The 27,624-nt window shown below is 39.2% G+C and overlaps 2 pseudogenes; one reads left to right on the top strand and one right to left on the bottom strand.

Annotated features, from left to right (window-relative positions):
* Positions 1-15,557, bottom strand: part of LOC150039514 (piezo-type mechanosensitive ion channel component 2-like) — a 157,201-nt pseudogene extending 141,644 nt beyond the window's left edge.
* An 18-nt stretch (positions 15,558-15,575) lies between these two features.
* Positions 15,576-23,762, top strand: LOC150039513 (poly(A)-specific ribonuclease PARN-like; annotated as a pseudogene).
* The last annotated feature ends 3,862 nt before the right edge of the window (positions 23,763-27,624 follow it).

The following is a 27,624-nucleotide window of genomic DNA, read 5'->3' as shown; positions in this document are numbered from 1 at the left end:
GGAAATGGTGCTGTGGTTCAAGTGGTAGAGCTCTAGCCTTGAGAAAAGTCCAAGGACAGTGCTCAGGTCCTGGGTTCAGGCCCCACGACTAGGAAAAAAAGACTGAACAAAGAGCTCCCCTATAACCTGGCAACCCTACTCCTGGGCATTTACCTAAATGATCACAAACCAGACCATACTAAAGCTACCAGCACAATCATGTTCATTGCAGCATTGTTTACCATAGCTAAGATATAGAATCAAGCCAGATGATGTTTCTCAGTAAATGAATGGATCAAAAAATATATATGCACAATGGAATTCTATGTTTCACTAAGAAAGAATGGCATTGCCCCATTTGTAAGAAAATAGAAAGACTTAGAAAAAATCATATTAGGTCTAGTAAGCCAGACCCGAAGAAACATAGGCTCCATGGTTTCCCTCATTTGTAATAGTGTATGCCTAGAATAGTCTTAATAGAGGTTCAGAATATTTCAAAAACTATGTACTTATGACCACATAAATGATACTAATCAAAATGATTTCTTTGATATGGAAAGAACAGTTTTCGTGGTTATTCTCTCCCTCTCTCTCTCCCAGTTATTTCATTTTTTTTCTCCTCTGGTTTATTTCTCGTGGTTACGGTTTCTGATTTTGATACCCTTTTGTCTTGTGTATAAGTTTATCTGATTTGGGAAAGAGAAGGGTAATCACAGACAAGGGGTAAACCAATTCAACAGTGATACTGACACCATGTTGGAAATGAACTTTAAAACTTGGGGGGAGGGGAGTCCTAGGGAGAGGGTAAGGGAGAATACGAGGGATGAGTAATACTATTTAAAAGGAAATGTACTCATTACCTTAATATGTAACTGTAACCCCTCTTTACATTGCCTTTGCAACCAAAAAACAAGCAAAAATAGGCCTGCCAACATATAGCTGCACCCCATATCTCTGGAGATAAAAACTTTTGAGCCACACTTGACCTAAGTCATATTCTTGTTCTTTGATTCCTTCAGTTTATATTTGGATTGCTTTGAACAAGCTTCTGTGTGAATCAGTTAGTGTTTCGTCAATGAACTTGGTAAGCATATGAGCACTACGAAGTGTGCAGTTTTCATTGATTTTGTCATGTTCCAGTCTACAACAGAGAATAAGATAGTAAGGATCCTCATCCTCATAGACTTAGTGTGAGAGAGGTGCTAATTACCAATGCAGAGCAGTATGGAGAATAACGACAGGTTATGATCTTAACAAAGCAGGTACAGCAATAGCTGGTATTCTGGGAAGCTCATGTGGGAGATCAGAATCTGCCATGAAGGGACCCGGAACTCTGTAACTTCTCTAAGTTTCCATGCAGATACTTTGTTTTTGTACGTTGCTGAATAAAATCACCTATCATTTATTCCAAGAACAAAAGAAAATACTCTTAAGAATTTGTAAAAATATTGTTTTAGAAATCTCCTTACGGACTAAAAAATCCTTTGACATTTTGATTCCTTGATAAAGGCAGAGAACAGGTACTGTTATACATGGCCAATAAATGGATAAAATAAGACAAAAATATTTTGTAATTGTCCTCCCTCCCTCCCTCCCTCCCTCCCTCCCTCCCTCCCTCCCTTCCTTCCTTCCTTTCTTCCTTCCTTCCTTCCTTCCTCCCTTCCTTCCTATCTTCCTTCCTTTATTTCTTCTTTCCTGGAAATAACATCCTCCCTAGAACAATCACAGGACAGGTTTTCATTCGGCACAAGTCATAAAATGCAAGATTTGCAAGACACCTGGGCAGCTATCCAGTTCTTCACTGCCCTGAATGGTTCCATGTTGCAAATAATTGCTTTGTCTACTTGAAAAGCAGGTCTAGGAAATTTAAAGCCAATGGCTTCAGAGGCAATCTCAGGTTGGAATGGAGAAAATGTATAATGCCTAATTAGAAGGCATCAATAAAGACTGATTTCTCCCTTTCTTGCTCATTTTTTCTCTGTAAAGAAACATTAACTAAGGTCTGAAAGCTGAAGTAGAAAGCACAGCGTGGTTGGTCATTTATCTCAGATGTCACCACAGCCCAAGAGGTGTGGTAGATAAGAGAGCAGAGGGCAAAACCTGAGATTCAGAAGGAGCTTGCCAAGAACATTAGCAGGGTCTAAATTCTGCACCCCCCAAATGTTGGCAATTAATTGAACTTTTGCTGGTATCAAGGCCTTCTGCTTGCTCTCCTACTTGAGCCATACCTCCATCACTGCTTTTTGTTGTTTATTTTGAAGATGAAGTATCATAGACATTTCTGCCTGGGCTGGCTTTTGGAGATAATCGAACACACTTTTCTGCCTAGGATGGCTGCCAAGTGAACTAAGGACACCTGGAAGAGTATATGCTTTATACTTCATGTTTCTATTTGTTTGATTTGTCTGGCTATTAAAAAGATATATTTCAATGACTTGAAGGGTTAGGCGGGGTTGGACTAGATGGAAAAAAGAAGGAGGGAAGAGGAGACACTGATTATTACACAATATACACATAAATTAACATCATGAATTGGAATCCTCTTGAATAACTATTTAAAGATACAAAGTTAATTGAATTTAAAGAAACTTTGTAAAGATACATCTAAGTAAGCAAGATATGAGTGTAATTGCTACTGGATAAAAAACTGAATCTGTCAGAAATGTGGTTTAAAAACACGTGAAATTTTATTTGCTTAAAAACATCAGGCTTCAAAACTATGGTTGCAAATAAAGCAACATACACATGACATCAGTCTAGTATTGTTTCATTGCGAGATAACACTTTCTACCTAATTTTGCTTTCACAATATAAAGTTTTATAAGCAAAATATTGGAGGATAACCTATTTTTTTGGCTCTGACTGGTGGATCTGTTTCTGAATAAAAACACACAAAGGAAATGAATCATGTCTATCCAGATAGAACTTCTTTGAGGTGAGAGATGGGGTACTTTGCTTAGGTCTGTCTTCTGTGCAATTTCAGAACAAGCCAAAGGCAACTGAGATGGCTTTGTGTCTTCCACTTTTCCCAGGTACTTTCCATAGAAGCCTGGGATTGGTGAACACTTCTCAAAGCTTCCTTATCACATCAACCAAGACCCAAAGACAGCAATCCTGTCCTGATGTTAGCTGCTACTTTAAAACAGTGCTACAGCTGGAAAAGAATTCTCTTGGGCTCCAGAGGATTAATCTTGCCATTTCTCCACTGAGATAAATGAAAGAAGAAACAATGCCAGCAAACACTATTCTTCCAGCATCCTCAAAAACCAAACATTCTGGAGTGTAAAAGCCAAGAGTTATAAGCAAGAGGAAGTATGTTGGGCCCTTGAAAAATAAAATAAATTCTTCTGCTTATTTTGGCTGTGTGTTCCCATTCCTTTCAGACTCAAGTCCAGATTGTTACAAGCAGGAATTATTTCCCTGTAGATTAATTGGGAAGAATTCACCTAGCATCTTGTTTCTCTTAAGTTATCTAGTGGACTGGAATGGCCAAGAAAATGGAAAATTAGTATCTATAATTTAGTTGAGGAGGAAAATAGCCCCCCTATTTGCCATAGTAGTTTCAAAGCTGGAAATGAAAGATGTCTAGAATATTTTGTTATCTTTAGGTAATGTAATTAATAATACATAAGTTTTGGATATTTAAGCCTAAACATAAAAATGGGGTATGGTACAGGAGGAAACATGATTTGAGAATTAACCCATGCTCTCCAGAAAGAATTAATGTGTTCTCTAGAGGTAAAACCCTCACTCAGAGCTTAACTGCCTTTCTGGGGGTCAGCAAGTATTTCCCTAGCCTTGGCAAGCCATACAGAGTCTATGATTAACGATGAATGTTGTCTTTATAAGAAGTCTTGTAGTTCACTGATCTGTTATGATTGGCACAGATCACTTGTTTCACCTCAAAAACACTGTCCAAATTAAGCTTCTAAGCTTCTGTAAGTCTTAGAGGAGCCCAACTTTGAAATTGCCCCACTACCTCTCAAATCAAAGAACGGCATAAAGAAACAGCAACTTTTAAGCTACTAAAATGAGCAAGCACTGTGGGGGTGGGTGTTTAGAAGGGTATGAAGGGGTAGTGGCTTTGTTTGACAGTTTCTTTGGTATTGGTGACAACTATGTGCTAAGTGATTAATGCCTTTGTTTTTTTCTGGTGTGGAGATGGATCATTCCACTGTGTAGCAAAGAAGAGAATCAACAGTTGTCTGAAATATGACACAACCATCATTGCTAGATAACTCAATCAACATGAATATTTTTCAACTCCAACTGTGATAGGAAAATAACTGACAAATTATCATCTCTTAATAATACAATGTCCTAAGCTTGCAAAACCTGAGTTATGAGTTAGATTGCTCACACATGTTACTTTAGCTACTTAGGAGGCTAATATCTGAAGATCTGAGTTCAAAGCCAGCTTAGGCAGACAAATCTGAGAGACTCATATCTCCAATTAGCTAGCATAAAGCTGGAAGTTGACCAAACCAAACCTGAGTTAATGGATTTATTTCCACCAAACTAGGGACAATTAGTAATGATTAAAAAGAATCTTAACACTGTACATAGTGTAAAATCCAAATGTAAAACCAGATATTCAACATTTTAGTTCCCTGTCTTAAAATTGTAAAGTCAAAAGCAAATCACTTTTATAGCTTTCTCCGGTTTTAGGAGTTGTAAACTTGAGGGAAAAAAATCTCCTCAGAAGCTGCTTTGCTTTAATTGTCTTTTACACTTTGCACCTTTTTGCCCTAAAAACAGCAGAATATCGACACATAATATGATTCCATATCTTCAACTCATAAAGTTTATGGCAATAGAGTTTCTAGTTTCAATAGGATGAGATGGAATTATATCTTTCCTTTACTAGTTACTTTCCTTTAAAGCATATGAGGCAATTTTCTGCCTTTTTATGAAGGACAAATCATTTAATATAATTGAAACCCTTCTTCCTTTAGCTCTTTCTTAGCGGTTTACATTATTAAAGCAAACAATGTCAATTAATTTTAGTTTTACATGTTTAATTTCTCCCCACAACCTGTGACTAAAAACATCTGGAAGTTGTATCTTGTGTTAAATATCTAGTCTAAGTATTTTTAAATAACTTTTTTCTTTGTCAATTTAAGCTCTGTGTTAAAAAGCTCAATGGCTTTGTAGAAATGAGGGATACCTCAGATTTTGTGACATAGTAAGTTATTATTATCATCTAACAGTATTCCAGAGCAAGCCCCAGGACATTGTGACAGGTGTCTGACCTGTTCCCACACACCATGACAGAAACAAGAACATATTTCTGGTCCAACAGCTGTGTCTGAAACCTTTCCACAAGCTAACAAACACACAGTTCACTCATTATTTGTGCCACTCTTTAAGTTCTCATACCTTTAAAAGTATAGGATTATATTTAATTATTAGTCATCTTCAAAATCACTTAACCAAGGCAATAAAACTTGGAGGGGCAAGATACAGGGGAAAACTTCAAGGGAAAACTAATATTTTCTTTCACTAAAACCCACTAGATGCGACTTCTTTGCTGAGTATTTTGCAATAACTAAGGTTTCCAGACCAAGTGGGTCAGAATTCTGTGCATGACTTTTCGGTGTTGGGCACTTGAACTAATACAATGCAATTGCTTGGGTGTGATGAAGAACCATGGGGTGAATGCTGGCTCCTAGCTGCTGAGGGCCTCGTGAAGGGCTGATGTCAAGTCTCCTGTATCTGTCTCCTCATCTCTGAGGTCTGGGAGAGGACATGTGTCTGGGGCGATGCCTTTGGCAGGGCCATTCATGCCAGTGCATAGTTGGCCATCCTCTGCTCTGCCCCTTTAGCTCTTACTGTCCTGTTCTACGTATCTATCATTCAAAGAAGGATGAATCACAGCCCTATCATTCAAAGAAGAAAGACACATGGAGTCAGACTTACCAATTCTTCCTCTTCACACTCTGAATTATACTGTGCTGCTTCTTCTGTCTCTGGCTTCTGAACAATGTTTCTGCACACAAGCCAGATGGTCAGACTTGCAATGAACATTCCAATATCAGGCACAAACACCCTGATGCCATTGCCAGCATCAGCTCCTTTTAAGCTATGAAGGAAGAAAAATGAGAAGAGGACATTTAGTAAGTTCTTATAGTTGTATTATTCTATTCAGTTTTAATGATTTCAAGTCAAAGGTGCTCAATTTCTACCCAGTAAGTCTCAGAAAGCTTTGCACTGACTTTGGCATCTTATGAAATCGATTGTTCAGGAAGATCCCAGCATTTCACGGTAGTTGAAGAACTACAAAGAACTCTAAGTCAATGGTTACTCCTAATGAATGCTAGCCAATTATATTGCTGTTAAATAAGGCACATGAGCAGTAAGAATACGACTGCTTGTGATGTAGGTGAAGCAATTAACAACAAAACAGATGTTAGCAGCTAGAAAATACCTTATCCTAAATGTAAATCAAAGCCAACAGGTAAAATGGAGAAGACATGAAATCCATCCTCTAATCTGGGATCACATGATTATTTTGTGTCTAAGTTGCTATTATTTCTCATATTATTCAAAGACAGGTAGACCTCGATTAATTCTTCCAATCTCAGGGAAGAATATTCAATTTAGGATAAGAAGAGTCCTCATATCTAAATATACCTACAGCTAAAAATATTAAATCTCAAAAATAAATCCCCAAAGAAAGGTAGGTTAAAGAGAAACTTCTCTGAAGAGGAAATAAGAATGGCCTATAGACACATGAAGAAATGCTCTTGACATCTCTGGCCATAAAAGAAGTGCAAATCAAAACAAGTTTGAGATTCAAGCCCCAAGACTGTCAAAAAAAAGAATAGAACATCAAAGAAGGAAATGTTCATCAGAGATAAAACTTGATCAGGGACATGAATCAAAAGTCAGGGGCAAATAGTATATATGTATTTGTGAATGACTGTCATGCATATCCTTTTGTTTAACTCTTCTCTAAATGACTTGGAACAATGCAAATACTATTGAACGCAACTGTATTGCTTAGAGAAGTGAAAAAGTCTGTGATGTTCAACACAGATATAATTTTTTTCCCTGAGTATTTTCAGTCTGTGGTGGTTGAGTCACAACTATGGGACTTGTAGGTACAGAGGGCTGACTAAATATGTATTTATATCCACTTTGTGTGATTGCATTTTATACTCATTGACATTATCTGTATTTAAAAGAATAATAAATAACATGACCTTCATCAGTTGGAGATGACCACTATTAACATTTACACAATAAAAATATCTGAGTAAGATCTCTACTTCCTGAGTACTTTGTTTAGGATAAATAAGAGATATTTAATCTAATTAATCCTGAATAGAGTTAGGTATCTTTACCTGTCATTCACATATGGAAAAGAAAACCCTGCCAGATTCTGATAGCGCACTCCTGTAATCCTAGTTACTTAGAAGGCTTCAATCTGAGGATCCTGGTTCTAAGCTAGCCTGAGCACAAAAGTTGTAGAGACTCTTATCTGCAGTTTAACTTGGAAAAAATGCCCAATGAGTATATGAGTGTACATGTATTTATATGTGTGTATGTATGTATATGCACGCACTAATAATGGGGATTGAACTCAGGGCCTGGGCATTCCCCCTTAGTTTTTTTTTTCCTGCCCAAGACTAGTGCTCTTTCACCTGAGCCACAGCTCTACTTCTGGCTTTTTACTAGTTTATTGGAAATAGAACCTCAGACTTTCCTACCTGGATTTGGGTTCCAAATCTCAATTCTCAGATCTTAGCCTCTCAAGTAGTTAGGATTATAGGTGTGAGCCATCAGCACCCAGCAACATTATATCATTAAAGCATCTTTGTGCAAAATAATTGAGGCACTTCATGAAATTCACAAAGAAAGTGAAGTTGTGGGGAAAAGTTCTTTTTTTAAATTGCTGGGGTGATGTACAGAGAGGTTATAGTTACATTCATCAGGTAATGGGTACATTACTTCTTGAACATGTTTTTTTTTACCAATTCCCTTCCCCTACCCCCTCCCACTCATCTTGTTTCTCTCTTCCTTTCCCTTTTTCAAATAAACAAATAAAAACATATATAATATATCAGGTACCATATTCAGATATAGTAACAACATGAGATAAACCATAAGGGGAAAAGAATAAAAAGTAAATAGCTTCACATAGTACATTAAGAACAACAATCACAAATATAAATCTCTTGTTTCCATATCCTGGAGTTCATTCATATTAAGTGACGTAAGCATGACCCAAAGAAACACAGGCTCCATGTTTTTCCTCATTTATAACTATTAGTATATGTCCAGAATTCTCCCAGCATAGGGTCATAATAGCTCAAAAGCTATCTATACATGGTCATATAGGATGAGGCTAAGTAAAAAGTTATCAAAGAAAAAAAAAGAAAAAAGTTATTAAAGAAAGGTAATGTGCTCCGATGTGAGCTCAGTTTCTTGCACACAATACAGCGGAGAAAAGCCAGAACTTGGCTTTTCCCACCTGTGGATTTCATTAAGTGTCCAATTTGCTGTTGCTTTGAGTCAACAGCCTAAGCTTTGTGCTTTGTGGTCCCCAAAGAGACATTTTATGGCATACACGTACTGAAGAATGAAATGAACATAGCTTGCAAAAGCAATCATACCACCTGCTGTGGTAAAACCCAGCTACAGGCTCCAGGGCTGGGCTCTGATTTTCATTTGAAATAGAGTCAGGCACTGAGGTACTAAGCTATAAACTTGCCTTGTAGATTTAATGTTCATATACTGTCATCACAGAAACAATGAGACTTTTGAAGAGCATAATAAAGTGTATATAAAATGAACAGGTAGGTCATAGAGTAATTGATATATCATTCAGAGGCCATCTTTTCAATAAAACTTTCTTTTTTGTTTTGATCATTGTTTTATAAAGAATATTCATTTCAACTGAAATCTTCAGAACGCTGTGCAGTAAAAGTAAGACAAGGAAAATAGTCTGGTGAAAAAAAGTGTTAGAAAGTCTGGTACGAGTAGCTTATGCCTTAATCCTAGCTACACAGGAGGCTGAGATCTTAGTATCAAGTTCAAAAAAAGCAGCCCAGGGAGAAAAGTCCATGAGACATTTATCTTGAATTAACCACCTAGAAGCCAGAGTAGATCTGTGACTCAAGTGGTAAACTTCCAGACTTGAGTTTGAAAAAGCTAAGCATTAGTATTCAGGCCTTGAGTTAAATCTCCAGTATAATCACATGGCACAAAAAGGTGTTAGAAACTCCTAATTCATATTATTATCCTAAAAGACTTGAGAAGATCTGAAGTAGAACAAATGATTTGAATGTATTGAGCTGTGTTTCTCAAATTTATTTGACCACAAAATAACATCTGGCATCTATGACATTCTATAGATTTTGAGAGACACTAACTGAGACCATGCTTATCGGTCTAGATTTTTTTTAACAAAATTAGATGGCTAAATTAGAAACTATTCTAAGGTACACAAAGACAGGCCCAGTCTAGCCTGTACAGCCTATAACAGTATCCTGATAATTGTCTCAGGATGCCCCTCTGCCAGTCAAGCTTCCACATTGCTCCCAGAGTTTAATTTCTAGAAGCATTGAGCTGATGATGCCCAGTCTTGTAGCCTCAGAAAACACCCATTTTGCCTAGGCAGGGAACTAAGTTCTTGTTTCCCCAGGACTTGATTGCCTTATATCTCACTATGATTTCCTTCTATCCTCAATTTGTTTCTCCTCCCAACTAGCATGCAGATAAGAATGCGTTTTCAATTCTCTTCTGAGCTGGGCAGGGTGGTTCATGTTATTAATCTGAGCATTTAGGAGGCTGAGTCAGAAGGACTGTAAATCTGAGGCCAGCAGACGTTACGAAGAAAACAAATCCAACAAACAAATGTTCTTGCAAGTCTCATTCATAGCATCCCCATTGTAGAGTCCTTTCAAACTTGTTATTCAGCTACATGGTCCACAAATAACTGATTTCTTGCTATTGAAACCTGTGCTCTGCACACACTGGGGTTGAAAATGACTAATGCTTGGGTCAATCCCTTGTTTACCAGTGTACCCAGTACCAGGCTTCCTTCTAGTTTATCACTGGGTCCTGGGGACTTTCAGTGTGTGGAACAGTATGCATGACTCAGAGGACGGCTCAATGCATGTCGGCCCAAGACACTGTGGCCCTTCAAATATTCACTGTGCTTCCTAGAAATGAAGATTGCACAAACATGACTGATGAATTAGATAAGATAGGACCACAAAACCCCTCGTCATATAGTTTGTGGAAAATAAAGCACTAACATTTGTGAGGAAAAGGTTATTATTGCCCAGGAAATGGCATGAAGATCACAGGATCCATGAATAAAACCCCAGTTGTATTTACAGAAAGATTTAATTGTCAAAATTGGACATTTTAAAGTATTAATGAAAATATTTTATGCATCTAGATGCACGTTTGCCTGAGATCCTAGCCACACAGAAAGCATGGGTAAGACTCACAGTCCAGGCAAAAAAAAAACATGTGAGATGCTATCTAAAAAAAGTAACTGAAGCATAAAAAGGCTGGGTAACAATCCAGTGACAGATCCCACCTCCCACCCTTACCTACACACACACACACACACACACACACACACACACACACACACACATACACACATACTCATACACACATACTTATATATATATATACTTTATTTTAGTATATATGTAAGAGAAACATTTAAAAATAATTGCTGTTGTGTTATCTATGAATATTAAATGGATCAATCTGGTAGAAATCTTCATCATTACTTTAAAAATATTAAGTTTTTACTCATCACCATATACTAAAGTATTGAGTATGGGCCATAATGGTTTATCAAAGAAATGGAAAGATAAGGCAAGGTCAGATTGCACTAAGCTTAGAGATTTTTTTTGAAAGAGTTCACATAACCAGACTTTAAAGATATGGAGCAAAGGAAGAAAGACCCTGATTATGAAGGCCACTGAGCCACAGGAGAGATAGTCATGGGTTCTGAAACTAAAGATGTGCATGAGGGATGCCAAGAGTCTGGAGTGCAAAGCTGCAGTTCGAAATGAAAGTCATATGGGCTTTGTACATGCAAGAAAGGAAGTCCTGGTTACAGGGGAAGAGTCAAGAATTATCCTTTCATATGTGTTCACCAAAGTCAGTAGGGTAACTGCATCCTAGGCAATGAATAGTATAAAGAAAATATACGTTCAAGGCTCTCTTAACTAGTCTATGTATTGTAGGACATTTAACAACATACTACATTTCCTTTCAAGTAATCCTAAAACAACAGTTTGCCAGACAGAGGCAGGTTCCCTGATTGCCAGAATAACAAGACCAGGGCATTGGCCAACCCAATGAACAGTCACAAGACCTAGCACCTGTTACATTTCTCCATATGCTAAGATTCTGAAAATTTTCCTTAAGTTTGACTGACTAGTGCCATGTCCTAATAATGAAGGAGTGTGTCAATGTATTGATAGAAATAAAATCCTCCAGTTACAGTAGGACAGGACTGGGGTAAGGCTCAGACAGAGCATTTGCAGAGTATGTGCAAGGGTCTGTCTTCTACACCCAGCCCTACAAAAACCCAAAAACAAACATAAAAATTTCACAAAGAATAATTACACTTAGGCAGCTCTTTAGAAGAGTGAATCCTTTGGTACAGAGGAGTTGGTAGAAAGGTCAACTTCAAATAAATGGCAATAACATGATTAAAATATCAAATGAGCACAGTTTAAGCAAATAACAGCTATTAAAATGCTTGTGCATGATTTTCTGATGGCTTCTGAAGTTCACACACCAAGACATGCATCCATTGTTTTTTTCCTTTATCTTAACTACAGTTCTGTTTAGTTCAGGCATCTTCACTGGGTTGAGCTGTAATAGCATGAACATTTATAGGCAGGGACTGTGTATTTAATAATAACATGCTAAAAGAGAGAAGACCCCAGAATCCAACTGCTTCACTCACCAAAAATTCTAAAGGTTACCTGGGTTGTGGCTGGACCTCATTTAACTTACACACTCCAAACCACTATTTTGACTAGGAGTTACCGGAGGACATGACTGTGTGTACATGTAGTCAACTCAGAGTAAATAAAAACTAATAACAGAAGCTTCCATTTTGAGTCTTTAATTCCTCCATTTCCAGTTCCTTGCTGGTTAGTTGGCTATAAAATCTTCAGGGAATTGAAGCCTGGGCTGGCTTCAAACCATGATCCTCAGAGCTCAGCCTCCCGAGTAGCTGGGATTGCAATGGTGGGCCACCAGTGTCTAACTTTAATTCTTTAATCCACCCAGGCCAGGAAACCATGGCCCAAAGATCAAAGATAATTTGTAGATCTCCTCCAGCCCTGGGATATGGACCGTGCCTTGAACTACTCTTAACAGAAGAGAAAACAGCACCATAACATTCTCAAGCACAGGGATGCATCCTCAGGGGCTGGCCCTCCAGATGAAAGACAACCTCAGTCACACAGACCAACTGAGGCTCCTTAGAGTGCACTTCCTGGGAAATTTACAACACATCTCCATCATTCCACCACACTGACACAAATGCAATGCTAGCTCAGGCCTTCTCACCTGCTTAAATTGGTTCCTGGAATAGCTTGAGAAAATGAGCCAAATTCATTCTGCTAGAAGGAAAATGGGATGAGAGTGGCACATATATCCTCCTGATAAACATTCTAAAAATTCTCCTCAGGAAAGAGTAGGAATATTTGTATGTCAAGAAATACATGTGTGTCTACTGTAACATATACATTTAACAGGCATTGTCCAAAGGGATGAGGAAAACAATGAGCTTTTTTAGGACAGGAGAGATCGATATAAAGTCAAACAAGTCTCCAAATGACATATAAAGTCTTCTGGTCATGTGTGTGAGCATGTATACATGTGCAAGAAGCTATGGTATGTGTATGTAAGGCACCATAGTATCCATGTGTGGAAAGCACCATAACGTGTGTGTACCAGATGTCATGATATATTAGCAAGATATCATGCCCAATGTGTTTACCAAGAAATTGCATATGTGCATGGCACTATGACAGCATATGTGTGAGCACCATAATGTCTGTGCAAATATTCACAATAGCCAATAATGTCTGTGCAACTATTCACAATAGCCAATCAATGGGAACAACCCAGATGCCCTACTGTAGATGAATAGATACAATACACACACACACACACACACACACACACACACACACACACACACGCACGCACACGCCAACAAACAAGATAAAATAATGGCATCTGCAGGGAAGTGGATGAAACTAGAGCGAATCATGTTGAGTGAGAGAAATCAAGACCAAAGAAACAAAAGGCGCAAGGTATTCTTAAATATGTGGATATTAGATCCAAACAGTACAAAAGCAATGACTCAATACTTGGGTCCCCAAGGTTATGGACATGGTCTTGGAGATACAAACATAACTACACAGACATAATGATGGGCTATATACTCTATAGACATAATGTTTTATTACATAGATTAATATATATCTATGACATACAAACCCTCAGCTTTATTTTAATTATGTTTTAAAATCTATGTGCCAGTGATTGCATATAGAGATTCCTTTTCTGAATGCTTGTTTGTTAAACATGACATTTGCATTAGGATGTAAAAATCAATGTTAATAAAAATCTTTAAAAATAAATTAAGATAAATGTTTATTAAGTATAAATAAAACATGTTCATATTTTGTAAAAAAATGTGTGTAAGGCACTTTGCTATGTGGGTAAGGCACTATGATTCATGTGCATTGGGTTTCATAAGGTCTTCATGTATAATGAACCATGACAATGAACTATGGTCAATAGAGCATGTGAAGTGTGTGTGTGTGTGTGTGTGTGTGTGTGTGTGTGTGTGTGTGTGTGTGTGTGTGTATGTGTGTGTGTGCACATGAGAGGCTCAGCCAAAAACAAGAACTGGGACTGGGGTTGTAGCTCAGTGATTAGCACATTATCAGCACGTATGAAATACTAACTTCCATTTACAGTACCCCAAAGGAGAAAAGGACAGTTCCTTCAGTTGGTCAAGTCTGAGATGGGTTTTGAAGGATATCAGGAAGAATATGATACATCCAGTGAATTAAAAGCCATGTGGTTATGTTGTAATATAAAATATAAGAATGAATGGGGGCCGGGCGTTTGGCCTAGTGGTAGAGTGCTTGCCTACTATGCACGAAGACCCAGGTTCGATTCCTCGGTACCATATACATAGAAAAAAGTCAAAAATTGTGCTCAGGCTCAAGTGGTAGAGCTCTAGCCTTGAGAAAGTCCAAGGACAGTGCTCAGGCCCTGAGCTCAAGCCTAGGACTGGCAAAAAAAGAAAGAATGAATGGTAGAAGTACTTTAGAAGATTATTTGGTTTCAGGTCTGTGAGAATCTTTGACATTTGGAGAGGTATTGGCAAAGCTACTTTCTTGTTGGTCAAACATAGAACAAGTTATTTAACTTATTACCTAAATATTGCATTATCTATTTATTATTAATATATATAACAATATATATTTATTGGTATATATTGCTATATAATATATAATATATTAATACAATATGTTTATATATTAATATATAATATGCCATATATTATATAATATATAACATATAAACATGTTATATATTAGTATATTAATTCTTATAATATTAATATACATATGAATGCATAATATATAATATGTTATTACACTTTTATAACAATGACTAGATAATGTAATATTTAGGTAATATACATAACATATATAACACATATAATAAAAATCACCATTTTTCTGACTGCAGTTGATTTAAAATTTGGAGGGACACACTCCCAAATTATATCAGTGTTCTATCCCTTATTTGAACCTACAGATAAAGAATATTCTTTTCTGTATTAACCACCATATATATGTACATATATATGAACTCTGCCTATCTTTATTACTTAGTTTTCTGCTGACTGTAAACATTTCCTTTTCTCTCCATTTACTTTCCTAACCACAGTGTTGATCCTTGAATTGTTTTATATTAGATGGCCTGAGATGATTGTTAATCATATGAGGCTCAAATTGCTTTTGACTTGTGGGAGCCCCTCCAAGCTGGCGTCTGTGACTTGTTCCCACAATTAATGGGGTTTTGGCCTGTTCTCTATTGCAACAAGATTTTCAGGCCCATCTTTTACTTCTCCATCTTTCTTGTTTGTGGGCTTGAAGTGTGCAGGCATAGATTCAGAGCTGGCCTACATATTCGGGCTTTCTAAGTGAGCCGTGCTCCTGGGATCCTGGTTCTGGGCTCTTTCACTTGACCAATAGGAAATATATCTCTATGTATTTGCATATACTCGAATGTGCATATTATGACTATTTCCATGACTCTCTGTGTTTGTTTTTTTAAACCTTTGCATTCATTCTGATCACTTCAACTTAAAATTACCACCTCAGGCTTCCTTCTTGCCTTTTCTTTCTATGTTTATAATCTTCACTTTAGTGGTGAGAAATCTGGTTCCCTTGATTTCTAATATATTTAATTATATACCAAATCACTTAGTTGTTTAATATAAGTAATTTGCAAACCACCACAGCTGCTTTAGCTCCTGCACTTTTGCCACCCATGCTATAAACCACCCCTACATGGAGTCCACTTCTAACACGCCCCCATTTGATCCCTGCCCCCAAATCCTGGCTTCTGCCAGGACTAACGAGCTTCAGGTAACCATTCCAGGTGCCATGTGATCCCTTTACTAGGTGCATGTTGCAGAAACCAATCCCTAAATGCTTGATGGGAAAGGAAAGAAATCAGGGCAAGGTGTGCAGAACCGGACAGGTTCTGCACGTGAGATCTAGCCAACATGGAGCCAGGTGACTTGAGAAGATGAGTGGTGTTAGGTGAGATGAGGGGAAATGATGGGTGAGGTGACCCTGATCAAGATTCATTGTACTCATAAACTGATATGATGAAGTGAAATCCTTTTGGGCAACTACTTGAAGATAACAAAAAATTAAATATTAGATTTTTTAAAAGGCTAAAGAAAAAGCTAAAAACCACAGGTGGAGAGAGATATGCAGCCACATGAAGGTCAGCCCTGAAATACACAGAATCTGCTATCCACCATGTTGTTGACTCCAAATCCAGCTTTCCAGCCCTTCCCAGGACTTTGAGTTTCCCCCATTCTCTGAGTTACCAAGTGAAAAAGAGTCCCAAAGTGCTTAAAGAGAAGGAAAAAGACAGCATGAGCGTTTTTACCAATGTGTATTAAATAGAACTCACAATACTTACTGAGAAATCTTTTGATTTTGAAGCCCTAAGGCTTTGAACCACAATGCCAACCACTGTATTCTACATAATATGACTGTTATGTCTTTTGAGCCTTCAAGAAATTCATCCTTCATGTTTTCAGAAGATGATGTAGGGAATGAATGTATAAAACAGTAATTTGCACTTTAGAGTCGCATCCTAAGTGCTGGGCTGTGGCTGTCCCAAATCCATCAAGCTTGGGACTCCTCCTAACCCTCTATGGTTCTGAATTAGACACAGATGGACACACAATCTGAATTGCTGCTTCTGAAGGTATTTGTGCAGTAAAAGCTAACATTGAGGCATAGGCAGGTTGCATCTCCCTTATGTTCCTCCACTAGGGATACAGTGCTTCTCGGTGAGACAGCCCAGAGTGACAGCAGGCCCATTTCTGGACGCTTCACTGACACTTCTTCAATATGGCAGCCATATCCAGGAACGAGTTCCCTGAGATCCTCCAGAATGTCACCCATCTAGACACTTCTGTTCTCAGATCGACTGGTCTTCTTCCCTTTCAGACTTCACTTCCCCAACCTTGCCACACATTATAGGGCCCGAATCCTAGGATGAATTCTTCTACCCACAATGCACTGACTCTTCTACATACTCCCACCCACCCAGACTGCTTCCAGACAATTCCTGTCATAAATATTTCATTGGCCTGCAAAACTTTGATGAATCCTTGTCAAAGAGAAGCCAGTGTAAACCTGCTCTGCTTGAACCGAAGGCCTCACTGCAGAGATTGGGATTCAGTCCCTCCTGCCTCCCCACCCCCTCTGCCCCTGCTCAAACCAGAACATCTCCAAAGAAAAAGGAGGACTCCATTTGTTGCTTGGAAGGGTAAGGATTGTGATTTGAATACAGAATGCACATTGCTGAGAAAGAGCAGCTCTCATTTCTCCAGGTGGGGAAGTTTGCAAATGTCATGAAATATCAGCCTGTGCTGTCTTTTCAGGGAGTCAGCATAAAATAGCCACAACTAAACTAACAGGTATGTCATTATAGTGTGCTACCTAGCTTGCAGTTCCCTTACTGGGCATTACTTTTCAATAGTTAGGAAAACATTATAGCCATAACTAAGGATTTTTTTAATAATACAAAGTAAGGGCATATCAACCAATATTTTATGTTTTCAGAAATGTAGTAGAATGCAAGAAATTAAACCCTCCCCCAGCTGCAACCACCTGGTGAGTTCAGGCTAGGTCAGGCTTAGTCATTAAGATTAAAAACTTTTCAATGCATTTGAACTGTGATGCTACAGATAAGGTATTTCAAATTTGTCATTGTCTATTCTAACAAAGGTTAAGCTGTAAAAACAGATCAAAATTGTTACAGAAATAAAATATTCAATCAATGAGAGAGAAACTGAGTTGTAAATTGTCAGAAGGTTAAGAAAAGGGAACCTTTACAAACCAAACTGTAGATATTAGTTTAGTTACGACTAAGTTGTGGAAAGCAGCATGGACTTTAAAAAAATCACAACTGGAATGACCATGTGATCTGGATATATAGCCAGAGAATGAAATGCTGCTGCTTTGAACCACATAGATGAACCAATAGGACACTACGTTAAATGAGGAAGCCGGGAATAGAAAGTCTGATACCACACAATCTTCCTATTTTGTGGAATAAAAATAGTTGACCTCTTAGAAGGCTGAGATCTGAGGATGATGGTTCAAAGCCAGACTGGGCAGGAAAGTCTATGAGACTTATCTCCCACTATGGACCAAAAAAGCCAAAAAATGGAGCCATTGCACAAGTAGTAGAGTACCAACTCTGAGCAAAAGAACTAAAAAGATAGTACCCAAGTTCTGAATCCAAGCCCAAGTGTTGGCATATACAACACACACACGCGCGCACACACACACACACACACACACACACACACACACACACAAGCACACACGCACGCACGCACAGTAGTTGATTTCACAGAGTGGAAAGGCAGCTACTATGATAGGATTTATGAATGGCTATTAAGTCATGATTAGATAGGAGCAACAGTAGTGGAGTTCTGCTGACAGGAGGGTGTAGAGATGACAGGAATGTACATTTAGAGCTGTTAGAAGGATTATTAATATTTCACCCTAAAGATAAATGTTTAAGGAGCGAAACCAACTGATTTAATTATCACATAATATCTAAAGTTTATCACAGCCCATCGCAAGACTCAAATCCGTGAAGTTATTATGTATCAATTAAAAATAAGAAGGAAATTAAATAAACCCAAATAGTGAATGTATATGTTTATGAAATAAATTCTAACATGGATATAGTTATATATTATAACAGGGATATATTACAGGATATAGTTGCTAAAATTACCTTAGATTATACTTCCTTGGGCAATTCAATTGTGATGGTATTCAAAGGCACATTCAAGTCAGGTGCTAGTGTTTACACTTGTAATCCTAGGTAATCAGGAAGTTGAGAGCCAGAGGTTTGCAGTTCAAAGCCAGTCCTGACAGAAAAGTTCATGAGCTACCTGGCCCCACAGGAAGAGTAATCTTCATAAAGTGTACCTGGCCATAGAGGAGGCAGATTCCTCTGCTATCGATGGGGAATCAGTAATGGACCCTCAGTGCCCACATTAACTTATGGTTTTGACACTCCAAAAGAGAGATATCAGAAGCTTAAAAGGCATTCCACGGACTTTTTGCCGTTTCAGTTTGGCCTTTGCACTTTTAAGTACACAGACCACACAGATTCAAAACATATAACAAAGTCATTGAACTTCTATGTTTTTCCCAAGCCCTTCAGTAGATCCTCACCAGATGTCAAATTCGTTTGTCAGAGCTCCAGCACTGATTTCCTAGCAAGCCAAGGATTTGATTTTAATAAAGTTTTTCTCAATGGAATTCCATATTTAAATCAGGAAGAAGAATGATAGCTGAGAGAGCAATATGATGAAAAACGTTCTCAGGCTAATGGCGAGGGGGCACTGGCCTACATGTCTCCCGACACTTCACAGTGCCCTGTGATGATTCCTGAAGATCAGAAGAAGCTTATTGAGCAAGCTGTAATGAAAATAGAAGACTTACTACAAAGCGAAGAGAACAAGAATTTGGATTTAGAGCCATGGAGTGGGTTCCAAAGAAAGCTAATTAATCAAACTTTGAGCTGGAAGTATCCCCAAAGCATTCATGTTGAGACTTGAGAAACAGAAAAGAAGGAGCAATACATAGTTGTCTGCAAAGTAATGAGGACGAACGCAAGAGAAGGGAGCAGCAGAAACATGCTAAAGAACAGGAGGAACTTAATGACGCTGTGGGATTCTCAAGAGTCATTCATGCCATCACTCATTCTGGGACACAATATGCTCCTGAACATCATGCACTCAGTCCACCAGTTCTACTGCCCTCTGCCTCCGCATTTGAATGGCTTTAAGGAGATGATGATGTGTGTCTTTCCCAGGCTCTGGGATACTAAATTGATGGCCAGCACACAGCCTTTTAAGGAAATCATTAACAACACATCCCTTGCAGAATTGGAAAAGTGGTTAAAAGAGACACTTTTCAACCTTCCTAAAGTTGAAAGTGCGGAAGGTTTTCCAAGCTTGCGAGCAGCTCTGTGATGTTTCTATCACCTGACTGCGCTTCAGCCCCACATGAACATCCTGGTTCTTTTCTTGGTCCACCAAAAATTCATGTGTCTGCCAAATCAAAACTCACCGAGCTTTTTTTAAACAAGCTATCTCTCATGGGGATCCTAGACCCCCTGATCTAAACCTGGAAGGGCCAGACTTGCAGTCTAAATGTGACCATGACTCTATGTGACATTTCCTAAGGTGTGGAAAACCAGTGACCTTTACCAGCTTTTCAGTGCCTTTGGTAACATTCACAAATCCTGGATTGATGGCACATCGGCCTTCGCATCTCTCAGCCAGCCTGACTTAGTTAAGATTGATATGAATACCAGCAAATATGCAGAAAGCTATGGATCCAAAACTATGCTGAGAATGTTGGGAAGAAATGGGAAGACAAGTAGACCAAGAGAAAACGGAAAGAAGACAGTTGGCAAGAAGTGGAGCAGAAGAAGCTGGACACGAAAACCTCGTCTCATAAGTGACAGAACCATGACTTCTGCACCAACAGCTTCTCGGCTACCAGCACAGTGGGAGAGAAGATTACAATGCAGGAGAAGCCAGCTTGGGAGATGGAGCAAGAAGGAGGGATGCAAGAAGGCCAAGAAATTGAAAAGGATGAAGGAAGAGCTTCCTTTGTTAGGGAGCCGTATGGTCAGCCTGGCCAAGCTCTTCAAAGTTCTTGACACCAGGTAACCAAGACCTGAGGAGCATGCTGGGAAACCACACTGCATTGCGTTACAAAAGCATGGTGTGGGAGGGGCAAAACCATGAGGGTTTCCAGTTTTTACTTTAGTGGCTGCTGCTTTTTTTCCCTTTCTTTCTTTCTCCTTTTTAATCTAAACTAACTATGGACACACATCACAGCTGTGGGCCGTTGTGAGCATCGGAGTTACTATAATAACCTGTTAATTATTTTCTGCACCTGGAAAGCTTTCCTGCTGGTCTGTATGAAAACAGAGCCCACATCTGGTGTCTTGGCCTCAGGTTCAGGCTTGAGCTCACTACTGCCTGTCCCAGTCTGTGGGGCAGTCAGAGGTCAAGGGCATGGCTCCTGGAGGCCACAGCTTCCCACCACAGCTGCTTGAAAACATCAGTCAGGCTTGTTTCCTGTGGGAATGATGCAGGGTGGATCCCTGGAGGAGCCGGCGTGGGCCATTACACTCTCCTGCCATGCCAGCTTTTGTGAAGTGGCCCAGAGAAAAATCTAATGCTGTTATAAGTGGGTGCTTGGCTCGCTCTGCAGAGTTTCTTCATTGCTCATCCTTGCTTGATGTTTCTGTGTGCATATGTGTACGCAATGTGTGTGTGTGTGTGTGTGTGTGTGTGAGAGAGAGAGAGAGAGAGAGAGAGAGAAAGAGAGAGAGAGAGAGAGAGAGAGAGAGACAGAGAGACAGAGAGAGAGAGAGAGAGGAGGGGTGGGGAGAGGCAGATCATGGTGAACCCTGACTTGGATGTGAGCACCAGTGACAACTGCATGCTCAGAACCTCCTCCCTATCGTCTGCTTCCAATAGATCATTAGTAGACATTGAACATTTTTGTATTGTGAAAATAAAAATGAGAAAGTGTATTTCCAAAAGGATCAAATTAAAGAAATTTTCATAGAAAAAAAAAAGAAAAGTTCAGGAGATCAGTCCCCAAAACAGCACAAAGCTGTCACTCAAAGGAGTGACTCTAGCAAGAGAGACCATTTAAATAAACAGGCTAAGCAGGGGCAAGGTTCTGAGGTCAAGTCCCAGTACCAGGGGCTATTCAACAAACATTTATGGGGGACACAGAGTTGAGGCAGATAGACTAAAAGTGGAAAGTGGGGATCCCCTGAAGGAAGGGGAACCAAGATGCTCCAGCCACACAAAGGCCTGCACGTAATGTTACTAGTAGCTGTATTCATAGTCATGTAAATTGAGTATCATTACTCCACCCAGTGACCCAGTCTATGCTAACAACCCACCCAGTAGAAGTGGAGGCTGATGGATTGTTGAGAATCCACAGATAGAGAAATCTAAAGTTGTTGCTGTGCGGAAGGAGGAAGACAAAGGCATAGACTGCAGGATTCTAGCACACGACTAGCCAAAGCTATGAGTCATTGTAACACATCTGCTTAGTCATTGCTGAGGGAAGACTTTGGGGGTGAAAATACTATGCATTTTTATTGTGGTGGGGTCCCATGACTGGAAGTAGGTAGTTGGCATAGTGAATGTAGATAACACCTCACTGGCAGAGAGGGAGGGAAGGTGGGAGGGAGAGAGGGAGAGAGAGAGGGAGGGGGGATGGGAAAATAACAAGCTACAAGAGGGAAAAGAAAAGGTATGAGAGAAAGAAGAGGGAGAACGAGAAATCAAGGTAGGAATGTTGAGAGGAAGGGGATGGGAAGAGAGAGACAGGAGAGAAAAGGATCCAGAAATAAGAAAAGAGTAGAGGTTGAAGCTTGTTTTCCTTACCATGAGCGCTCATGAGCCAGTAGCTCATGCCTGTAATCCTCACTATGCAGGAGGAGATCTGAGGACCTTGGTTTGAAGGCAAACCAAGTAGAAAAGTTCTTAAGACTCTTATTTCCAATTAACCAGCAAAAAAAAAACTGGAAGTGGAGCTGTAGCATAAGTGGTAGACTGATAACCTTAAATGGAAAAGCTAAGGGGCAACATCCAGCCCTGGAGTCTAAGCACTAGTATTGACACAAAATAAAATAACGCTAAGGAGGAACAGAGAGGAAAGGCATGTGTAATACAGAAACATAGAAAAAAGACAATGTAAAAATTTAAATGAATAAGTGAAGAAGCAATGGCAACCAAAATCCAAAACAGACACTTGATATAAAGGAGCATTCTAAATAAGCCATATCTGGTAGTGTGTAAGTGTTGAAAGTAACAAAAATTGTACTAATTTCTAGTGAGAATTCTTTATGACATCTCAGCATGAAAAAGCAATACAGTCCAGAGGTCCATGAGCCTAAAGCATGGTATTATTTTAACAGAAGCTACTCCTGGCTCTTCTCCCCAAGGAGTTCCCTGCTACAATAATTTATGGCAAGGGTAAGATGAACAATTCTGGATGCAGTGGAAATTGTTTCTTTGGTGAATCATTTTGCTTGAAATGTTGGGAAATGATGTCTTAATAAGTTCAAGACCTATTAAAAATCACTGATTTATGTGATTAGGTTATTGAGAGATTTTTCTCCTGCAGAAAGATTTGTTATTTTCATAAATAAGAACATCACGGATCTATCTATCGTTCTATCTATCTACCTATTTATCTCTATCTATCTCTACTGGTACTATATATATATGTATATGTATATATACATGTATACTTTCACATCTGTACAGAATCTATCTATCTATCTATCCATTGATCCTACTGGCCAGATCCAAGCTTTCTAGTCTAATGGGAACCATATCCCACTGGCCTTCACCCAGGTCACATACTGAGCCTGTCTTGAATGCTGTCATTGCCCTTTTCTTTCCTAGGGCAAATACTAAACCTCTGACTCACCTCCATACATCCAGCTTCCCAAGTCAGATGCATTTCCTCTCCTGTTCCACCATGATTCCCTCCTTGGGGATTCCTGATCCTTCATACAAGCTTTGTCTGGACGTGGACATCACAGTGTCCTGTGTCCATTCTGAGAACAGTGAACAACACAGAGGGGGGCTTCTGCTGCTTCTCTTCTGTCTCCACATTGAGCTTAAGGCTGGCATATGGTCCTTATTTACTAAATATCTCTTAATTGAATTGAACAAGAAATCATCATTTATTATGGCCCATCAATTTGGCAAGGCTAAAAGTTCCGTAATGGCCTGTTGGTGCTGTAATGAATTTTTCCTTTTAGCACGCCATTTAACAAGCACTTCCACTCAATGTCCTCTGGGTGCCTACAAAGGCCGAGAGCCCCTGGTGGGGCTCCCTATCAGCTTTCTCCTCCTAAGGTTCTCAGACTAGATGTCTTCAGATTATGACATCTCTCTTTTTTTTTGCCAGTCGTGGGCTTGAGCTCAGGGCCTGAGCACTGTCCTTGGACTTTCTCAAAGTTAGAGCTCTACACTTGAGCCTCAGCACCATTTCTGGCTTTTTTCTATGTATGTGGTACCGTGGAATTGAACCCGGGTCTTCGTGCATACTAGGCAAGCACTCTACCACTAGGCCAAACTCCCAGCCCCTGACATCTCTCTTCTTATTGGGAAGCCACTAACACTTAAAGCCAAGATTTGGGCCATGTTTCTGGGTACTGAAAGCCCCCTGGATGGTTCAACCAGCTGTCATCAGCCTAGAGAGCTCGTAGGTCACTGCAGTGCTTGTGGGCTGAGGGCGTTGGGCTCCCCCTGACTTGGAGGACAGAGAGTCAGTGACTTGTGAGGCTGAACACAGTGCTGGGTGGGGACTGTGGCTGCTTGTTTGCACCCTTTACTGAGCACAGCAGCAGACCTCAGTGCCTGTCATTTCCACCTTAGGCTGAAGCACTTATCTATTCCTCTCATTTCTCTTAGTAGGAAGTGGCACTGGGCTTGTTGTTTTCCTTGATCATAACTTTCTTCTTTCTTTTCCCTAAACTAAGGAATCCATGACCGTGAAAACACAGTAACTCTCCTAGGGTATGGGAACTAAACCAAAGCCACCCAGGAAAATGTGTCCTAGTGACAAAGAAAGATTCCAACAGAGCTAATATTATTCACTATGATTTTTTTTTCTTGAACAAGTCAAGCACCTGTTTTTTTGTATACATCTGATGACCACTCAGTAACTCCAGGGCCAAGCTGATCTTTTGGTTTCAGATTTCTCAGGAGAAAGATTTCCTTGTCCTCCCTACTCCTGCCCTGTGATCTATATCCATTAGTGTTCTAATGCAAAAAGAAGAGGAAGAAGATGAAAATCACTGGCAAATTCACTAAAATGACATCCAGTCCTATAAGAAATTTGATTATCTATGGGGATGACTAAATAAATATGGTTAGCTGGTCAGAGGAGAGTGCAGAGAAGTTTTCAAAACCAAACATTTCTCATGATGGCCGAGTGAAAACAGTGTTCTTTCTGTTTACAGCAAGCAAGTCAATACATGGCTTCTGGTGCAAGCCATTTGAAGCTCTGTCTGAGCCTCTCTGGTCTCTAATCTGATATTTATTCTTTCCTGTGCTATTACCTTGGCCATTGATCAGGGTTTTCCATTTGCTCTTGGAATGACATCCTCTCAGACTGTTTATTGCTCACAGTTACATGGCCAAGCAAACTGAGGTGGGTAGATCTGGCCTGGGTCACCACTTGGCTCTGTCCACTGATGGAGTTTGGTCTGGTACCACATACTGTGGCCAGGAGAGGTGCAATATTCACAGTTATTTGTCTCTCTAACAGGGCCTTCCACACAATCCATAAAAAAAATTCTTCTGAACCTCTCAGAATAAAGAGCGTCACTTAGAACTCACCTTAGTAGATGGATGCAAAGGCAGGGTGAATACCTTGTGTCTGAAAATCTCAAATCTGGGAACATTGATAGCTTATCAATAATCAAGATGACAACAGGAGAGGAAATTTCCAAATCCTGAAGGTTGGCTTCATATAGAGAATTGTTTAACAAATATCATCAATAAAGATGTATTGTATTCATAAACTGATCCATGGAATGGTAATTCCATAACTATTAATGATAATACAAATATAATTTAAAAATACCATGTAAATGACTCCAGGCTATGTGAATTTGGATCATAAATAATTTTTTTCATGTTAAGTCTATCCAAAAAATAGCTCATTATGTATAAGGAAATATTCTTAAAATTGAAAAATTGATTACAGGCATGAGTCACCCATGCCCAGATGATTTCTAAATCCTACAATTTCTGAAAGAAAAAAATAAAGATACTAAATATCACTAAGTCCTCCTCTGGCCATGCCTGTTAATAGCCTATTGCTTTTTTTGCCAGTACTGGGCTTGAGCTCAGGGCCTGGGCACTGTCCTTGGACTTTCTCAGGGCTAGAGCTCTACCAGTTGAGCCTCAGCACCATTTACGGCTTTTTTTTTTCTATGTATGTGGTACTGAGGAATTGAACCTCACCAAACTCATGGCCCGAGCCTATTGCTTTCTAATAACTTTAAACACTTTTTTTCTTTTGGCAGTATTAAGTTTTGAACTCCGGGCCTCATACTTGCTAGGCTGGTGCTCTATCATTTGACCCAAGCCTCCACCCTTGCTCTTTGCTGGTTATTTTGGAAATGGGGCATAGCAAACTTTTCTGCCTTCGCTAGTCTCAAACTGAGATCTTCCAACTTTCTACCTCTTGAGTGGCTAGTATGACAGGTGTGGCCATGAGAGTTTTCTTCACCATAAGCATATTTAGAATGCACATGGATAGCTTCGCATATATGCAGAATAAACGGAAAATGTAATCTGTTGACAATGAAGCGTAACTCTTTCATATGACCCATCAGCAATAAGAACGACTTTTATGCAAAAAACAAATTTACTATTCTTTCCTCTTCCATAGGAAGTGATTGTTCAGCCTTAACGAAGGCAGCTTTCTCTGCTAGAAATGATGCTCTAGCTTTAACAGAGCTCTGCAAGTCCTTTTTTTTTACACATATTTTCAAATAATTTTTTATTGTAATTAATAAAAGGGTTCCATGATATTTGAAAGATAGAGGGTGCATTAATTCACATACATTGATATCCTTTCACATGTCTTGTTCCCCATTACCCTCCCCCCCACCTACCCCCCACCCGAATCTTGGTTTTCCCCCCTTCCCTATCCAATTTCAAATAACCAAATACAAATATATCCGATATATCAGGTAACAAAGTGAGATACTGTAACAATATGAGATAACCAAGGAACAGCAAAAGAGATGAGAGATAACATAGCACCTTAAGAACAACAATCATTCATTATGTGGTTTATGTTTCTATATCCTAGAGATCCTTTCATTAAGCATCCTACTATATGGCCTTTTGTATCAAGGTTTTGCTCTATTACAAATCTCTGCTAGGAGAGCCCAAGGTTTCTACTGATTATGACAAATGAGGGAAACCATTGATCCTAAGTTCCTTTGAGTCTGGCTTACATCACTTAATATGATCTTTTCTAAGTCTTTCCATTTCCTAACAAATGGGGCAATGTCATTCTTTCTGACAGCAGCATAGAATTCCATTGTGTACAAATACCACATCTTGTTGATCCACTCATCAACTGAGGGACATCTAGGTTGGTTCCATATCTTTGCTATGGTAAATAGTGCTGCAATGAACATTGTTGTGCTGGTGGATTTAGTATGTCTTTGTTTCTGGATGATTGGGTAAATGCCAAGTAGTGGATATGCTGGGTCATAGGGGAGCTCTATGTTTAGTCTTGTGAGGAACTGCCATACTGCTTTCCATAGTGGTTGAACGAGTTTGAACTCCCATCAACAGTGTAGCAGTGATCCCTCCTGGCCATATCCACTCCAGCATCTGTTGTTATTAGTTTTCTTGATCCTGGCCATTCTGACTGGAGTGAGGTGGAATCTTAGAGTTGTTTTGATTTGCATTTCTTTTATGACCAAAGATGTTGAGCATTTCTTCATCAAAGAAAGAGAACTACAGACCTATATCTTTGATGAACATCGATGCAAAACTTCTCAACAAAATACTGGCCAACCGTCTACAACAACTCATCAAAAAATTATACACTATGATCAAATAGGTTTCATCACAGGGAGGCAAAGCTGGTTCAACATATGCAAATCAATTAATATAATTCAACACATCAACAGGAGCAAGGACAAAAATCACATGATTGCCTCAATAGATGCAGAAAAGGCATTTGACAAGATCCAACA

This window comes from Megascapheus bottae, unplaced genomic scaffold (genome assembly GCF_031878675.1).
Source record: "Megascapheus bottae isolate mThoBot1 unplaced genomic scaffold, mThoBot2.hap1 HAP1_SCAFFOLD_91, whole genome shotgun sequence".
NCBI classification, from domain to species: Eukaryota; Metazoa; Chordata; class Mammalia; order Rodentia; family Geomyidae; genus Megascapheus; species Megascapheus bottae.
The sequence above is the reverse complement of the archived record's forward strand: the minus strand, read 5'-3'. Positions and strand labels throughout refer to the sequence as shown.